Source organism: Schistocerca piceifrons, chromosome 5 (genome assembly GCF_021461385.2).
Source record: "Schistocerca piceifrons isolate TAMUIC-IGC-003096 chromosome 5, iqSchPice1.1, whole genome shotgun sequence".
Classification (NCBI taxonomy): Eukaryota; Metazoa; Arthropoda; class Insecta; order Orthoptera; family Acrididae; genus Schistocerca; species Schistocerca piceifrons.
The window spans coordinates 257,289,276-257,303,547 of record NC_060142.1 but is presented as its reverse complement, the minus strand read 5'-3'; positions in this window follow the sequence as shown (position 1 = coordinate 257,303,547).

Below are 14,272 nucleotides of genomic sequence, written 5' to 3'. Positions count from 1 at the left end.
CTAGATTCCCTCTACATTAATGCAATCAAACTGACTACAGGGTTTTTTAGGACCATAACTATCTCCAACTCTGTGCACAGGCTGCCACTTTCCATGAGGTGGACACTCCTCATGATGTGACAGACCTACAAAATCTACAATAGCCAACAATTACAAGCTCACTCTAGTAGAATCACCCCCTCCCCCTGTTCAGGGTGTGACATTTTAACACATATTTTCAAGCTGTTGCATTTGGAAAATGTCAATGTTTTACACCTGCCTGCAGCAAAAGGCTGCTTGGCTCCTTAAGAGGATCAGAATGATTTTAGATCTTATATATTTTGAAAGAGAAAGTACTGCAAATGTAGTTTTCTAATCCTCTGTTCATAAAATGTTTGAGAAGCACACCAATTTTATTACAGTTTAAACAAAAAGTCCAAAATGGGTGGGAGCACCCTTGATTGCTGTGTGTATTCCCTAGTCATAATCTTAGGATACACCTGTCAGAAATATTCATAATGTACAAGACTGTGTCCTACAAAATCTTTAGGGCACTGGGAACAGACAATGCACAATCAAAGGAGAAATTTTCTTGTAATCAATTTTCTCAGTGTGCTACAGGCATTCAGCGTTTCTATCCAGCAGAGAAAATGATTCATATATGATCCTCTTCTCCTGCTAAATATGCAAGAGAAGGTTATAGTATTTTGTTGGGTACCAGGGAATGATGTGAGGCTGGAAAATAGGCAGACAGACACAGCAGCCAGAAATATTTTGTCAGAAATGTCCTATGGTATTTAAGCACTGTTTCTTTGTTATGTTACTGTTCAGTCATTAGGTCATGATCCATTGGAAGGATGAGTAGGTGGAAGCCACAGCCAAAAAGCTGCAGTTGAGAAACCAACTGTCTCACCATGGCACTTCTGCTCACAGGAATGGTACAAAGTCATGCTGATCTATCGCTTTACACTGTCTTGTCCACTGACAAATGGCTTTCTGTTCTGAAAAGAGGTCTCGGTTGTTGTGGTGCATGTGATGTACCCATTTCAGTTTTCAGTATTTTATAAAACTACATTTTATATCCTGACAAGAGGACAGAAGCAAACTTAAGTGGGTGCCTGCCCTCGACTTTAACTGATGTTAAAAGAATGTGGTACATGTTTTAAAACTTTGCGAGCAGTAAGACTCCACCCTACACTATTTTACTGTAAATTTTAGCATGTTACAGTGTCGTGAACTTCCATTTGTAGTTATGTGATTAGCCACTCATACGAATCTGGTGTAGCATTTCAGTCTATTTTTTTGTCATCTTCTGAACTAATTTTTATCAGTTTTAAATATCATTAAAATAATCTAACATTTTGGTCCATATGTGCATGCATGTGCATTTTGTGTGTGTGTGTGTGTGTGTGTGTGTGTGTGTGTGTGTGTGTGTGTGTGTAATGCTTAAGACTCATTGTCAAGTGCCATAAAACCCTTTCAACATCTTCATCATGGAATGAAAGTTCGTAACACAGGAAGGTGATCCAGACTCAAATAGACAGTACTTGTAGGATTTATAAATACTGATACTGACCAGGAGTTGTAGTGAGAATCAGATTTATATGCAGACTGGTTTTCAATTTATTGCTTCTAATGCATAGCTCTGATTCACAAAACTAGCAGAGTTTGTTTTAAGTGCCAAAATATTTTATCTCCATTACTCACATTTGTCTTCAAACTTGTTTCTCTAAGGCTCATCATTAGAAAATCCTCATATTCCTTGAAAGTCTCATTCATTTGGTAAGGCCATACTACAGTATGAAAGTCTATTTGAAGGATGTTGATATGTATATTCTGAGCATTATAAATAACATTTCTGGCCACATTGTCAGCTTTATCTTCAACCCTGAAGTCAGTTCTCAGTTCTGTGGAATGTCTTGAAGTGTTATTGACAAAGTACTATTTTTTATTTGTTACTGATTTGAAATTGAAGTAGTGCTGAATTTTAAAATGGGATAAATGCTGCTGTACTTTGACATGTATGGTGTTTTTGCTTTAAGGTGACTACATTTATCTTACTTACTTTCACCATTGCAGATAAGAGCTGGCAGTATTGCTGAACACTCCATCCAGCTGTGGAATCTTAGTGGTGTTCCTTCATGGCCCAAAATAAATGAGCATCTACTTAACATAAGATACCGGGAAGATGTGAGTATGCTTTTACTTGTAGTGTGTGTGATGAGTGTTAGTGAAATTCCAGAAATGAATGCTACAGGGATAATGGTCAATGGGACTGGAACTTTTGGTAATTAGTAGCAGCTGACACTCAGCATGGTGATTGATTGGTTGTTGTTGTTGTTGTTGTCTTCAGTCCTGAGACTGGTTTGATGCAGCTCTCCATGCATCTCTATCCTTTGCAAGCTTCTTCATCTCCCCATACTTACTGCAACCTACATCCTTCTGAATCTGCTTACTGTATTCATCTCTTGGTCTCTAACTACAATTTTTACTCTCCACGCTGCCCTCCAATGCTAATTTGTGATCCCTTGATGCCTCATAACATGTCCTACCAACCGGTCCCTTCTTCTTGTCAAGTTGTGCCACAAACTCCTCTTCTCCCCAATTCTATTCAATACCTCCTCATTAGTTATGTGATCTACCCATCTAATCTTCAGCATTCTTCTGTAGCACCACATTTCGAAAGCTTCTATTCTCTTCTTGTCCAAACTATTTATCGTCCATGTTTCACTTCCATACATGGCTACACTCCATACAAATATTTCAGAAACGACTTCCTGACACTTAAATCTATACTCTATGTTAACAAATTTCTCTTCTTCAGAAACGCTTTCCTTGCCATTGCCAGTCTACATTTTATATCCTCTCTACTTCGACCATCGTCAGTTATTTTGCTCCCCAAATAGCAAAACTCCTTTACTACTTTAAGTGTCTCATTTCCTAATCTAATTCCCTCAGCATCACCTGACTTAATTCTACTACATTCCATTATCCTTGTTTTGCTTTTGTTGTTGTTCATCTTATATCCTCCTTTCAAGACACTGTCCATTCCGTTCAACAGCTCTTCCAAGTCCTTTGCTGTCTCTGACAGAATTACAATGTCATCGGCGACCCTCAAAGTTTTTATTTCTTCTCCGTGGACTTTAATACCTACTCCGAATTTTTCTTTTGTTTCCTTTACTGCTTGCTCAATATACACATTGAATAACATTGGGGACAGGCTACAACCCTGTCTCACTCCCTTCCCAACCCCTGCTTCCCTTTCATGCCCCTTGACTCTTATAACTGCCATCTGGTTTCTGTCCGAATTGTAAATAGCCTTTCGCTCCCTGTATTTTACCCCTCCCACCTTAAGAATTTGAAAGAGATTATTCCAGTCAACATTGTCAGAAGCTTTCTCTAAGTCTACAAATGCTAGAAACATAGGTTTGCCTTTCCTTAATCTATTTTGTAAGATAAGTCGTAGAGTCAGTGTTGTCTCACGTGTTCCAAACTGATCTTCCCCGACGTCAGCTTCTACCAGTTTTTCCATTTGTCTGTACAGAATTCGCATTAGTATTTTGCAGCTGTGACTTATTAAACTGATAGTTCGGTAATTTTCACATCTGTCAACACCTGCTTTCTTTGGGATTGGAATTATTATATTCTTCATGAAGTCTGGGGGTATTTCGCCTATCTCATACACCTCGCTCACCAGATGGTACAGTTTTGTCAGGACTGGCTCTCCCAAGGCCGTCAGTAGTTCTAATGGAATGTTGTGTACTCCTGGGGCCTTGTTTCGACTCAGGTCTTTCAGTGCTCTGTCAAACTCTTCACGCAGGATCGTATATCCCATTTCATCTTCATCTACATCCTCTTCCATTTCCATAATATTGTCCTCAAGTACATCGCCCTTGTATAGATCCTCTATATACTCCTTCCACCTTTCTGCTTTCCCTTCTTTGCTTAGAACTGGGTTTCCATCTGACCTCTTGATATTCATACAAGTGGCTCTCTTTTCTCCGAAGGTCTCTTTAATTTTCCTGTAGGCAGTATCTATCTTACCCCTACTGAGATAAGCCTCTACATCCGTACATTTGTCTTCTAGCCATGCCTGCTTAGCCATTTTGCACTGTCTGTCGATCTCATTTTTGAGACGTTTGTATTCCTTTTTTGGCTGCTTCATTTACTGCGTTTTTATATTTTCTCCTTTCATCAATTAAATTCAATATTTCTTCTGTTACCCAAGGATTTCTACTATCCCTCATCTTTTTACCTACTTGATCCTCTGCTGCCTTCACTATTTCATCCCTCAGAGCTACCCATCCTTCTTCTACTGTATTTCTTTCCCTCATTCCTGTCAATTGTTCCCTTATGCTCTCCCTGAAACTCTCTACAACCTCTGGATCTTTCAGTTTATCCAGGTCCCATTTCCTTAAATTCCCACCTTTTTGCAGTTTCTTCAGTTTTAATCTGCAGTTCATAACCAATAGATTGTGGTCAGAGTCCACATCTGCCCTTGGAAATGTCTTACAATTTAAAACCTGGTTCCTAAATCTCTGTCTTACCATTATATAATATATCTGATACCTTCTAGTATCTCCAGGATTCTTCCATGTATACAACCTTCTTTTATGATTCTTGAACCAAGTGTTAGCTATGATTAAGTTATGCTCTGTGCAAAATTCTACCAGGCGGCTTCCTCTTTCATTTCTCTCCCCCAATCCCTATTCACCCACTATGTTTCCTTCTCTTCCTTTTCCTACTCACAAATTCCAGTCACCCATGACTATTAAATTTCGTCTCCCTTCACTACCTGAATAATTTCTTTTATCTCATCATACATTTCATCAATTTCTTCATCATCTGCAGAGCTAGTTGGCATATAAACTTGTACTACTGTTGTAGGCGTGGGCTTCGTGTCTATCTTGGCCACAATAATACGTTCACTATGCTGTTGGTAGTCGCTTACCCACACTCCTATTTTTTTTATTCATTATTAAACCTACTCCTGCATTACCCCTATTTGATTTTGTATGAGGGACCGTAAAGGATTCCGCCATTTACACTTGCTCCCATCAACCATCACATTTAGTGTCAGCTTAGACTGCAGAGTACATGCCTTTAATTAGATAGGATAAACTTTTCTAAGAGAACACAGTGAACTGCACAATTAAATACTTTTAACAAATTATATGTCGTGTAACTAGGGCCTCCCGTTGGGTAGACCATTCGCCGTGTGCAAGTCTATCTATCTAAGATAAACAGCAGTGCAGTTTTCACACCACAGTGCATTGCATATTTCTGCTATGTGAGGAAGTGAGGTAAGCCAAATAATAATAATAAAACTTACTGTTCAAGTGATTTCTTCTGCACCTTTCTTCTGCACCACACCCATGTTCACAAGGAATAAAATGTCTATCTGTCAGCTCAAGAGGTTTTTCCATACTGCATTTGTAGTTATGACACCACAATTCATGTCTGAACAGTGCAAATTTGTTGATGATCATGGAAAATATTGTCATGCTACAACACATCCCAGATGATCATGAACGATTTATGTTATTTATCAGCAGTTTGGACCAGCAGGCAACTGTATTAATGTCAGCAAGCTTACTTTGACTTCTGTGCTTGGTGGACTGTTCATTTCATTCAGTATGCCCTGTAATTCTTCCTGGCTTTCCACTGAGGATAGCAATGTCACAATGAATCATTATCATTGACATTCTTTCAACCCAAATTTAATTCCCACTACTGGGCCCATCTTTTATTTTTATAATTGCTTCTTCAATGTACAGATTGAACAGCAAGGAAAAGACTACATCCCTGTCTTACACCTTTTGCAGTCCACACAGTTCATTGTTGGTCTTCCATTCTTACTGCTCCAACCTGGTTCCTGTACATGTTGTATATTACCAGCCTTTCTCTACAGCTTACACCTATTTTTCTGAGTATTTCAGACTTCTTACATAAGTTTACATTGTCATCCTATGAATGTGTCTTGATTTTTTCTAAGCCATGGTTCCATTACAAAGCACAATGTCATATCTGCCTCTCTTGTGCCTTCACCTTTCCTAAAGCCAAATTAATTGTCACCAAATGGATGCTCAATCTCCTTTTCCATTCTTCTGTGTATTATTCTTGTCTGCAGCTTGGATGCATGAGATGTGTGGCTGATTGTGAAATAATTATCACACCTATCTCACGCTGGCATCCTCAGAACTGTGTGGATGATGTTTCTCCATAAGTCTGCAGTCTACACACTAACTTGAATATTTGTTTCATTGCTATTTCCTCCCAATGATTTTAAAATTTTTGAAGAATGTTATCTAAACCTTCTGCTTTATTTGATCACAAGGCTTCCAAAGCTCTGGCAAAGTCTGACTCTATGACTTTATCCAATTTGTCTTCCAAATCAACTTCCATTTCTTCTTCTGTCATGTTAGTAGATTGTTCCTCCCCCTTGTAGAGACCTTCAGTATATTCTTTACACCTATTTGGTCACATGTTTGACAGTGGAATTACTCTTGCATCCTTCTTGTGGACACCTTGGTTTTAACTTTCATCTGCCCTTGTAATGATCTTTTTTTTTCAGATTTTTTACATTTTTTCTGTAACTTCCTTGCACTTCCAGTTTAATTCCTAAGTATTCCTGTTTTTTGTTGTACAGTTTTCTACTTTCTCCTTCAGTCAATTGATTGAAGTATTTCTTCTTGTACCCAAGGATTCTTCACAGTTACTGTCCTTGTATCTACATTTCTCTGTTCAACTTCTGTGACTGCCCACTCCTCTTCAACTGAACTGCCTACTGTGGTACTCATTACTGCAGTATCTACAGCCTGAAAGAACTTCAAATGCACATAATCATTCCTCATTACTTCAGAATCCAAGTTCCTTCTGTGATGATTCTTTCTGATGGTGCTCTTAGAAATACTTGTCATCATTACTAGATTTTTGTTGGGAACTGTGTCTATTTCTGCATGCACCTCACAATACAATATCTATTTCAGGATCTCTCTCTCATCATGATGTCATGATTGTCATCAGGAATTTTCCAAATATAACTCTTACTCTTACAATATCTGATTTCAGAATCTTTTTCTCACCATGATGTTGGTACTTCCCATGTCTCCAGGTCTTCTCCAAATATACTCCTTACTCTTGTCATTTGAACAATCTATTTGCTATTACTTGATGAAATTCACAATAGAACTCTTATAGTCTTTCATCTCTCTCATTACTACTGCCGAATGAATATTCTCCTGTAACAATGTCCTCCATACCTTCCCCTATCACAGCATTTCAATTCCCCGCTGTTATTAGATGATCATCTCACTTTACACACTGAGTTACATGTTCAGCCCCCCCAGGGAGCTTAGGGTTCTTTAGTGAGTTTGTGCGTGGTGCACACGGGGCCCCAGGCTATTGCAGCCCATTCTTCTTTCCCTGGCTGTATTTCTTTCACCCTCGCCTTCCTCCCTCCTTCCCTGTTGCCCCCTCCTTTCCCTCTCTCAGTGTTCTGATATCGAACTGGTTTCCTGTCTTGCTTGCAATTTTGTTCCTTCTGCCTGTTCTTTCTTCCTTTTTGGTGTTTAGGCCGCGCTTGAGGTTTGACCACGTCTAAATTTTCTGTTTATGGTGTGAGCCATTTGCAGAAGAACCCCCTCCCTAGCATCTACAGTGTGGATTCCTCTCCTCCCCCCCCCCCCCCTTCCTTACCTGCTGTAGCCCCCCTCCACCCTGCTAGGTCACAAGCACATGTAGCCAGTCTGTGTGGTGGAGCTGTTATGTACCCATTTGCCTGACCCCCCTGACAACACAAGAATCACACTACTGATACCTGAGCTGTGTATGTCAAGTAATAGTTGCTTGTCTTCCTGGAGCATTGGAACTCCTGGCAATGGCCACTGTGCCAGGTGGTCCTTGCTGTGGCTGGGTGGCGCCCATGGGGAGAGTCCCTGATTGGAGAGGTGGTATCAGGGTGGGAGCTTGGCGCATGAAGCATATCAAGCTGAAAAAATATGGCTGTTCTCAAATGGCCATCTCTTCAAATGGTGAGGGATCATTGAATGCTGCTTTGTATGACCTGGCAGCCTTCCCTTCCCTGGCTACACACCATGGGAGGAGGGCCAGGCTCACCCTCTTGGGACAAAACACTTTCACCGCTACCTTGTCTGTTCTGGGATGGATGGGGACACATTCACTGCCACAAAGCCATTGTTCTTTGGGGAAGAATATAGAGGACAAATTTGGTGAAGTGAAATCTCTCAGTAAGCAGTTGGGGTCCCTGTCAATCAAAGCCTCTTCTGCCACCCAACCTGCAGCTCTTCATGCTTGTGATTTTCTTGGCAATATTCCAGTGTCTATTACCCCTCACCCATCTCTGAATATGGTCGAGAGAGGGATTTTTCATAGGGACCCCATCCTGCAAACTGATGAGGAACTCCGTGCTAATCTGGAGCACTGCAGTGTTCACTTTATTTGCAGAAGGGTCGCAAAGACAACCACACTGATACCAGTGCCTTCATTCTGGCTTTTGAGGGGATGCCTCCCAGAGGAGGTCAAGTTTATGTGCTGCAGATATGATGTGAAGCTGCATGTCCCACAACCCATGATGTGCTTTCAGCACCTGCATTTTGGGCATATGTCTTCCGGCTGTACAGCGGACCCTCTGTGTGGTGACTGGGCACCCAGTCCATGAGAGAAACCTTGGACTTTCGGTCGAACAGTTCTGAGGCCTACAATTCCCCTTTCTCCATGTGGGAACTTGAATCGGCACTTACTGAGACTTCTGACACTGCACCAGGTTACAACTGCATCCGGTACTCCATGCTTCGACATCTGCCAGCGGCGTCAAAGGAAATCCTCCTCGAATGTTTTAATCTCATATGGCAGACAGGAGTGTTCCCCATCTCGTGGAGGGAGGCAATCCTCATCCCTTTCCTCAAACCAGGAAAGGACCGCACATCCCGGTAGTTATTGTAGTATCGCCTTGACAAGCTGTGTCGGAAAGATCCTGGAACGGATGGTTAACCAGCGTCTGGTCTGGCTGTTAGAGACCAGACAGCTCCTTAGCTGCTTTCAGTGTGGATTCTGAAAATTTCGGTCCACAGTCGACAACCTGACCCTCCTAGAGGCGGCTATTCAGCAGGCTTTTCTCCGTCAGCATCACTGTATCGGTATCTTCTTTGATATCAGTAAGGCATATGATACTACTTGGAGACACTGTATTCTTGCACAACTGCATCAATGGGGCTTTCGTGGCCACCTCCCGATTTTCATTCGGTCTTTCCTGTCTCAGCAGTTTTATCGGACCCACGTTGGTAACACACTGTCTGATTGCTTTGAGCAAGAGAACGGTGTCCCCCAGGGCAGTGTTTTAAGTGTTACCCTCTTTGCCATAGCCATCAACAGTATAACGTCTACAGTGAGGAGTCCAGTACAGTGCTCCTTATTTGTGGACGACTTTGCTGTTTTCTGTTCCTCCTCCAGTGTTGCAACCGTGAGCCGTCAGTTGCAGCTAACAGTGCGGCGGTTAGAGGAGTGGGCTGCAAAGACGGGTTTTCGGTTTTCTGCTGATAAGTGTGTTTGTGTTCATTTTAATCGTTCTCATCGTCTTTTCACTTTGCCTGCCTTGCATATGGGGGATACTGTCCTACATTTTAGAGACACAGTGCGGTTTCTGGGCCTGATTTTTGACTCCAGGTTGTCATGGCTGCCACACCTACGTGACTTGAAAGCCAGAATACTGAAGGCACTGAACATCCTCAAGTGCCTCAGCCACAGGTCTTGGGGCGCGGACAGGGCGTGTCTCCTTCAGTTTTATGGAGCTTTTGTCCGTTCACGGCTGGACTATGGGTGCACAGTATATGAGTCAGCGAGGCCATCTTATTTGCAGAACCTTGACGCTGTTCAGCATGCTGGGATTCGAATGGCCACGGGTGCTTATCGGACCAGTAATGTACCCAACCTCTGTGCTGAGTCTGGCGAACCGCCACTTACCATCCGGCAGCAGCTCCTGCTGGTGCGCCAGGCTTGTACGTTTCTTGCAGCTCCCAGCTCACCTGCTCACCATCTTGTTGCCCATCCACCTCTGGACCACCTTTTTTCTCGCTGTCCCCGGGCTACATTGCCGTTTGGGATCCGTGTGCAATGTGTACTAGAGTCCCTCGGTGTGGAGTCTGTACAACCCCAAATCCAGGGTTTTAACCGCCTGCCACCCTGGTTACTGAAGAGGCCCGGTGTGATTTTAGATTTATTGCAGTACAAGAGAGATTGCACTCCTGCCACCGTTTTTAATGCAGCATTTTCTTCCATTTTATCTGAGCACCACGACTATGTAGCTGTTTTTACGGATGGGTCGAAACAAGGGGATTCCGTTGGCTGCTCAGTTGTTTTTCCGGATCATGTCCTCAAGGTCCGACTGCCTCAGACTTTTACTGTCTTTGATGCAGAATTTTCTGCGATCTTGCGGGCACTGGAGCAGATGGAACGTTCTTCCTCTCCTAAATTTCTTGTCTGTTCCAATTCACTCAGTGCCCTTCACTCATTGCAACGTTTGTATCCGGCAGACAAAATAATCCAGACCATCCAGGATGCCCTCCTCCGACTACAGCGACTGGGGAAGGTTGTAGCTTTCTGCTGGATTCCGGGGCATGTCAGCATTGCTGGGAATGAAAGGGCAGATCTCACAGCCAAGGAGTCTTGTCTCGATCCACAAGTATCTCAATGTGCTGTCCCCTTGCACGCACTCACCTCGCTGTTGAGCTCGTGGGTCATGCGTCGGTGGGAGGATGAGTGGCTGGAAGTGACTGACAATAAGCTCCGTATAGTCAAGCCCACAACGCGTGTGTGGTTTACTTCCTTTCAGCCCCATCGACGGGACGAGGTTCTCCTCACTCGGCTTCAAATAGGCCACAGCCCTATGACGTATGGCTTCCTGCTCTGGCGAGAGGACCCTCCAATGTGTGGTGCTTGCGGCGTCCAGGTCACTGTGCACCATGTTTTATTGGATTGCGTTTTATTTTCTGACCAGCGGGTCTCGGCTGACTTGCCAGCGGACCTGCCATCTCTTTTAGGCAACACTCGGACGAATGTGGCTAAAGTTTTAAAGTTCTGTGCCCTGTCAAATGTTTTTACAAAGATTTTAGGGAGAGGATTTTAATTTGCTCACTGTGTGACAAGCTCGCCCATATTTTATGTAAGTGGCCAGCCAATAACAATTTCCTGTGACACTCTTGTTGCTATGTTTCCCCTTTCCTTAGGTTTTACTTTCTTATGTAGCATTTTCCTTCTTTTCCTGCTTTCTTTGAGTGTGTGCTTTAGTTTTCTTAGGTCTGTCCACATTCGTTCCTTTTAATGTGTGTCAGGGCGCTGATGACCTCGATGTTGGGCGCCCATAAGCCCCAACACACCACCACCACATCCATGAGAGAAGCCCCTGTGTTCTACCATCTCTGTGCGTCAGTTGTCATGACCACTACTCCCCTTGCTTGCTGGATTGCCCTGCTCACAAGAGAGAAAAGAAGATCTGAGAGTACAAATCCCTGAATTGCCTGTTTTAAGCTGAGGCTCGCCAAAAATATTTAACTCCATCCAGCGTCATTTTCTTCAGTTTTTGCCTTTGTTACATCCTTTCCCCCTCCTGCTCCTGCCTCTTCCTTATCCTAGCCCTGTCCCTCTCCCCTCCACTTCACCTTCAGTTCCCACACCCTCCCATTCAAATGAGGATTAATCTGGAATCTTTTGCAAATGGAGAGATCATCATGACACTTTTTCAGTTACAGACAACATGTCTTGTAGGTACACATCATGTGTCTTTAATACAGTGGTTTCCATTCCTTCCACATCATCATGCTGTTGATCATTGTTGATTTTCTCACCTTTTAGGAGCTGTTTCCCTCTCCAAGGGCAGCTGAGTGCATCGGTCCTCTATCTGCCCCTCCACCCTCCTTGACATGGCTACTAGCAAAACAGGGGTGACTCCTTACACCAGAAGCCTTTTGTAGCTGTTTCTGATGATTTTAATTCAAAATTTAAGCACTGGCTGGGATTGAACTCAGGACATTTTAATTACAAGCCATCACCAACCACCAGGAAAATTTCAACAATACTTTACACAACTTGAACAACAAAAAAGTGACTAGGACATATTACATCCCTGCTGAGTTAGTAAAGAATGCTGGAGATAAGGTGAAAGTACTGCTGTACAAATTTATGTGTGCCAGCAATGTGGATGGAACACTGCCAGTGGAGTTAATAAACAATAAAACAATACCGGCCCTATAAAAGGAAATTCCAATGACTGTTCAAATTATAGATTCTTGGTATTACTAAGCCATGCTTCAAAAATTCTATTCACTATTGTTAAGGAAAGATAAAAGCTAAAATTAACCAGTATTTAGACCTAGAGAAGGCTTGTCATAGAGGGAACTGGAAGATGTTGTTCGGAAAATTGAATAAATTTCTAATATAGTTGAGAAATGAAGGGAAGGAAGAGCAGACATTAAGTAGAAAATAAAATACTGCTTGGTAAATAGGGGAGAGTGTTGTACCTTGGTTCACTTTTCTGACTTTTACCTCTAGCCAGCCCTGTAATAGAAGCTAAATATATTTTTTATTCCATTTTTAAAAGATGGCATTCACTTTTTATGTGCTGTGGTCATTTTCTGAAATTACTAAACTTACCCCTGAAAATTAAGGTTTCTCCTGAAAACATGTTCCAAAGCAAAGTAAAACATGGCCATGTACAGTGGTTCGACAAAAAGATGGAAACACCGTGAGAAACGCATGCCTGAACATAAATACAGTTGCTACCCAAGACTGCATGTTGTGCTGTTGAATGTGACCAGAAAGCCACCTGTGCAATATCCTCAATGCAGTGCTAGTGTCAGTTGTGGTCAGAAGAGTGTTCTATGTAGTTGTGAGTGTGTTATGTCAGAACTAAGTGACTCTGAATATGAACAAATTGTTGGTGCTCATATGGTGGGTGGTACTGTAACCAAGGGAGCTGAAGTATTTGGTATTTCAAGAGGAACTTCATAAGCAGAGAACAGCAGTACAAGGTATAGTTTGACAACAACTCATAGGTGATGTAAATGCCTGTAATAGAAAAATGTGGGTGTGAAGCCATAAAACATGGATTATGGGGTGATGGAAGAAAGCCATTTGGTCAGATGAGTTTTGTTTCACATTACCTGAGTTTATGTCCCAAGAGTGAAACAGGGGAGGGGTTTGATGGTGATTTGGGCAGTCATATCATGGTATTACAAGGGGCCCATAGTTACTTTGCTAGGTCACAATACTGCTGAGGTTTATGTGACCAATTTGGCTGATCAGATCCACCTCATGGTGCAATGTGTGTTTCCCAATGGTGATGCTGTGTTCCAAGATGACAGAGCCCCTGTTAATAAGGCTCATGTCCTGCAGGACTGGTTTTTTTAAGCATAACGATGAATTATTGCATCTATCCTGGTCACCACAGTCAAAGTAGACATGTAGTCTACTTTGGAGAGAAGGGTGCATGATTGCTATTCACCTCCACAATTGTTATTTGAATTTGCCACTATTTTGTAGGAAGAATTGTATAAGATTCCTTTGGAAATTATACAGGACTTGTATTTATCCATTAGAAGATGATTGGAAACTATTTTAAATGCCAAAAGTTTTCCTGCACCATATTAGGCATGGCAATGTCTTGTGGCAAGGTGTTTTCATTGTTTTCATATTTTTATCCAACAAAAATTCTATTATGAACTAATATACTATTGAAATTTAAAAGTGTTGCAATCATTAAAATCTAGACAACAGTGTATTTAGTCACCTATTTTGTTATTTCTCTACTACAGACCAATCATCGGTAAGTGAAATCAAATTTAGCAGAAGTATTATCAAAAACCAATTACAAGCTAAACATGTTTTGAAACTGAAGTCTTTGAAAACTAACACAAATAACCATTTTTAAGGTAGGTAAAAAATTAAGACATTACCAAAACTCTGTTAATTTGCAACTGTTGCAAGTTCCATGGTACAAGACCTCCTTCTGTTTCTCAGTACAAAGTGATGCATGACCAATGAGGTATCTCTCAATCATTCACACGTTATATAACTAGTTTTAAAAACATGTTGAATTTTGCTTGCCATAAAAGTCTGTAACTGAAGAATTAACAATATACTCCAAATGGCTTTAATATATTACACAGCATTTTAATGTGTAAAACATGAAATATTTACAAAAGCTGCACAAAACCCAACCTCCTCTGTAAACATGTAAAAAAAAAACTGTGGAAAATGGCAGAAACTGCTTTTAGCAATG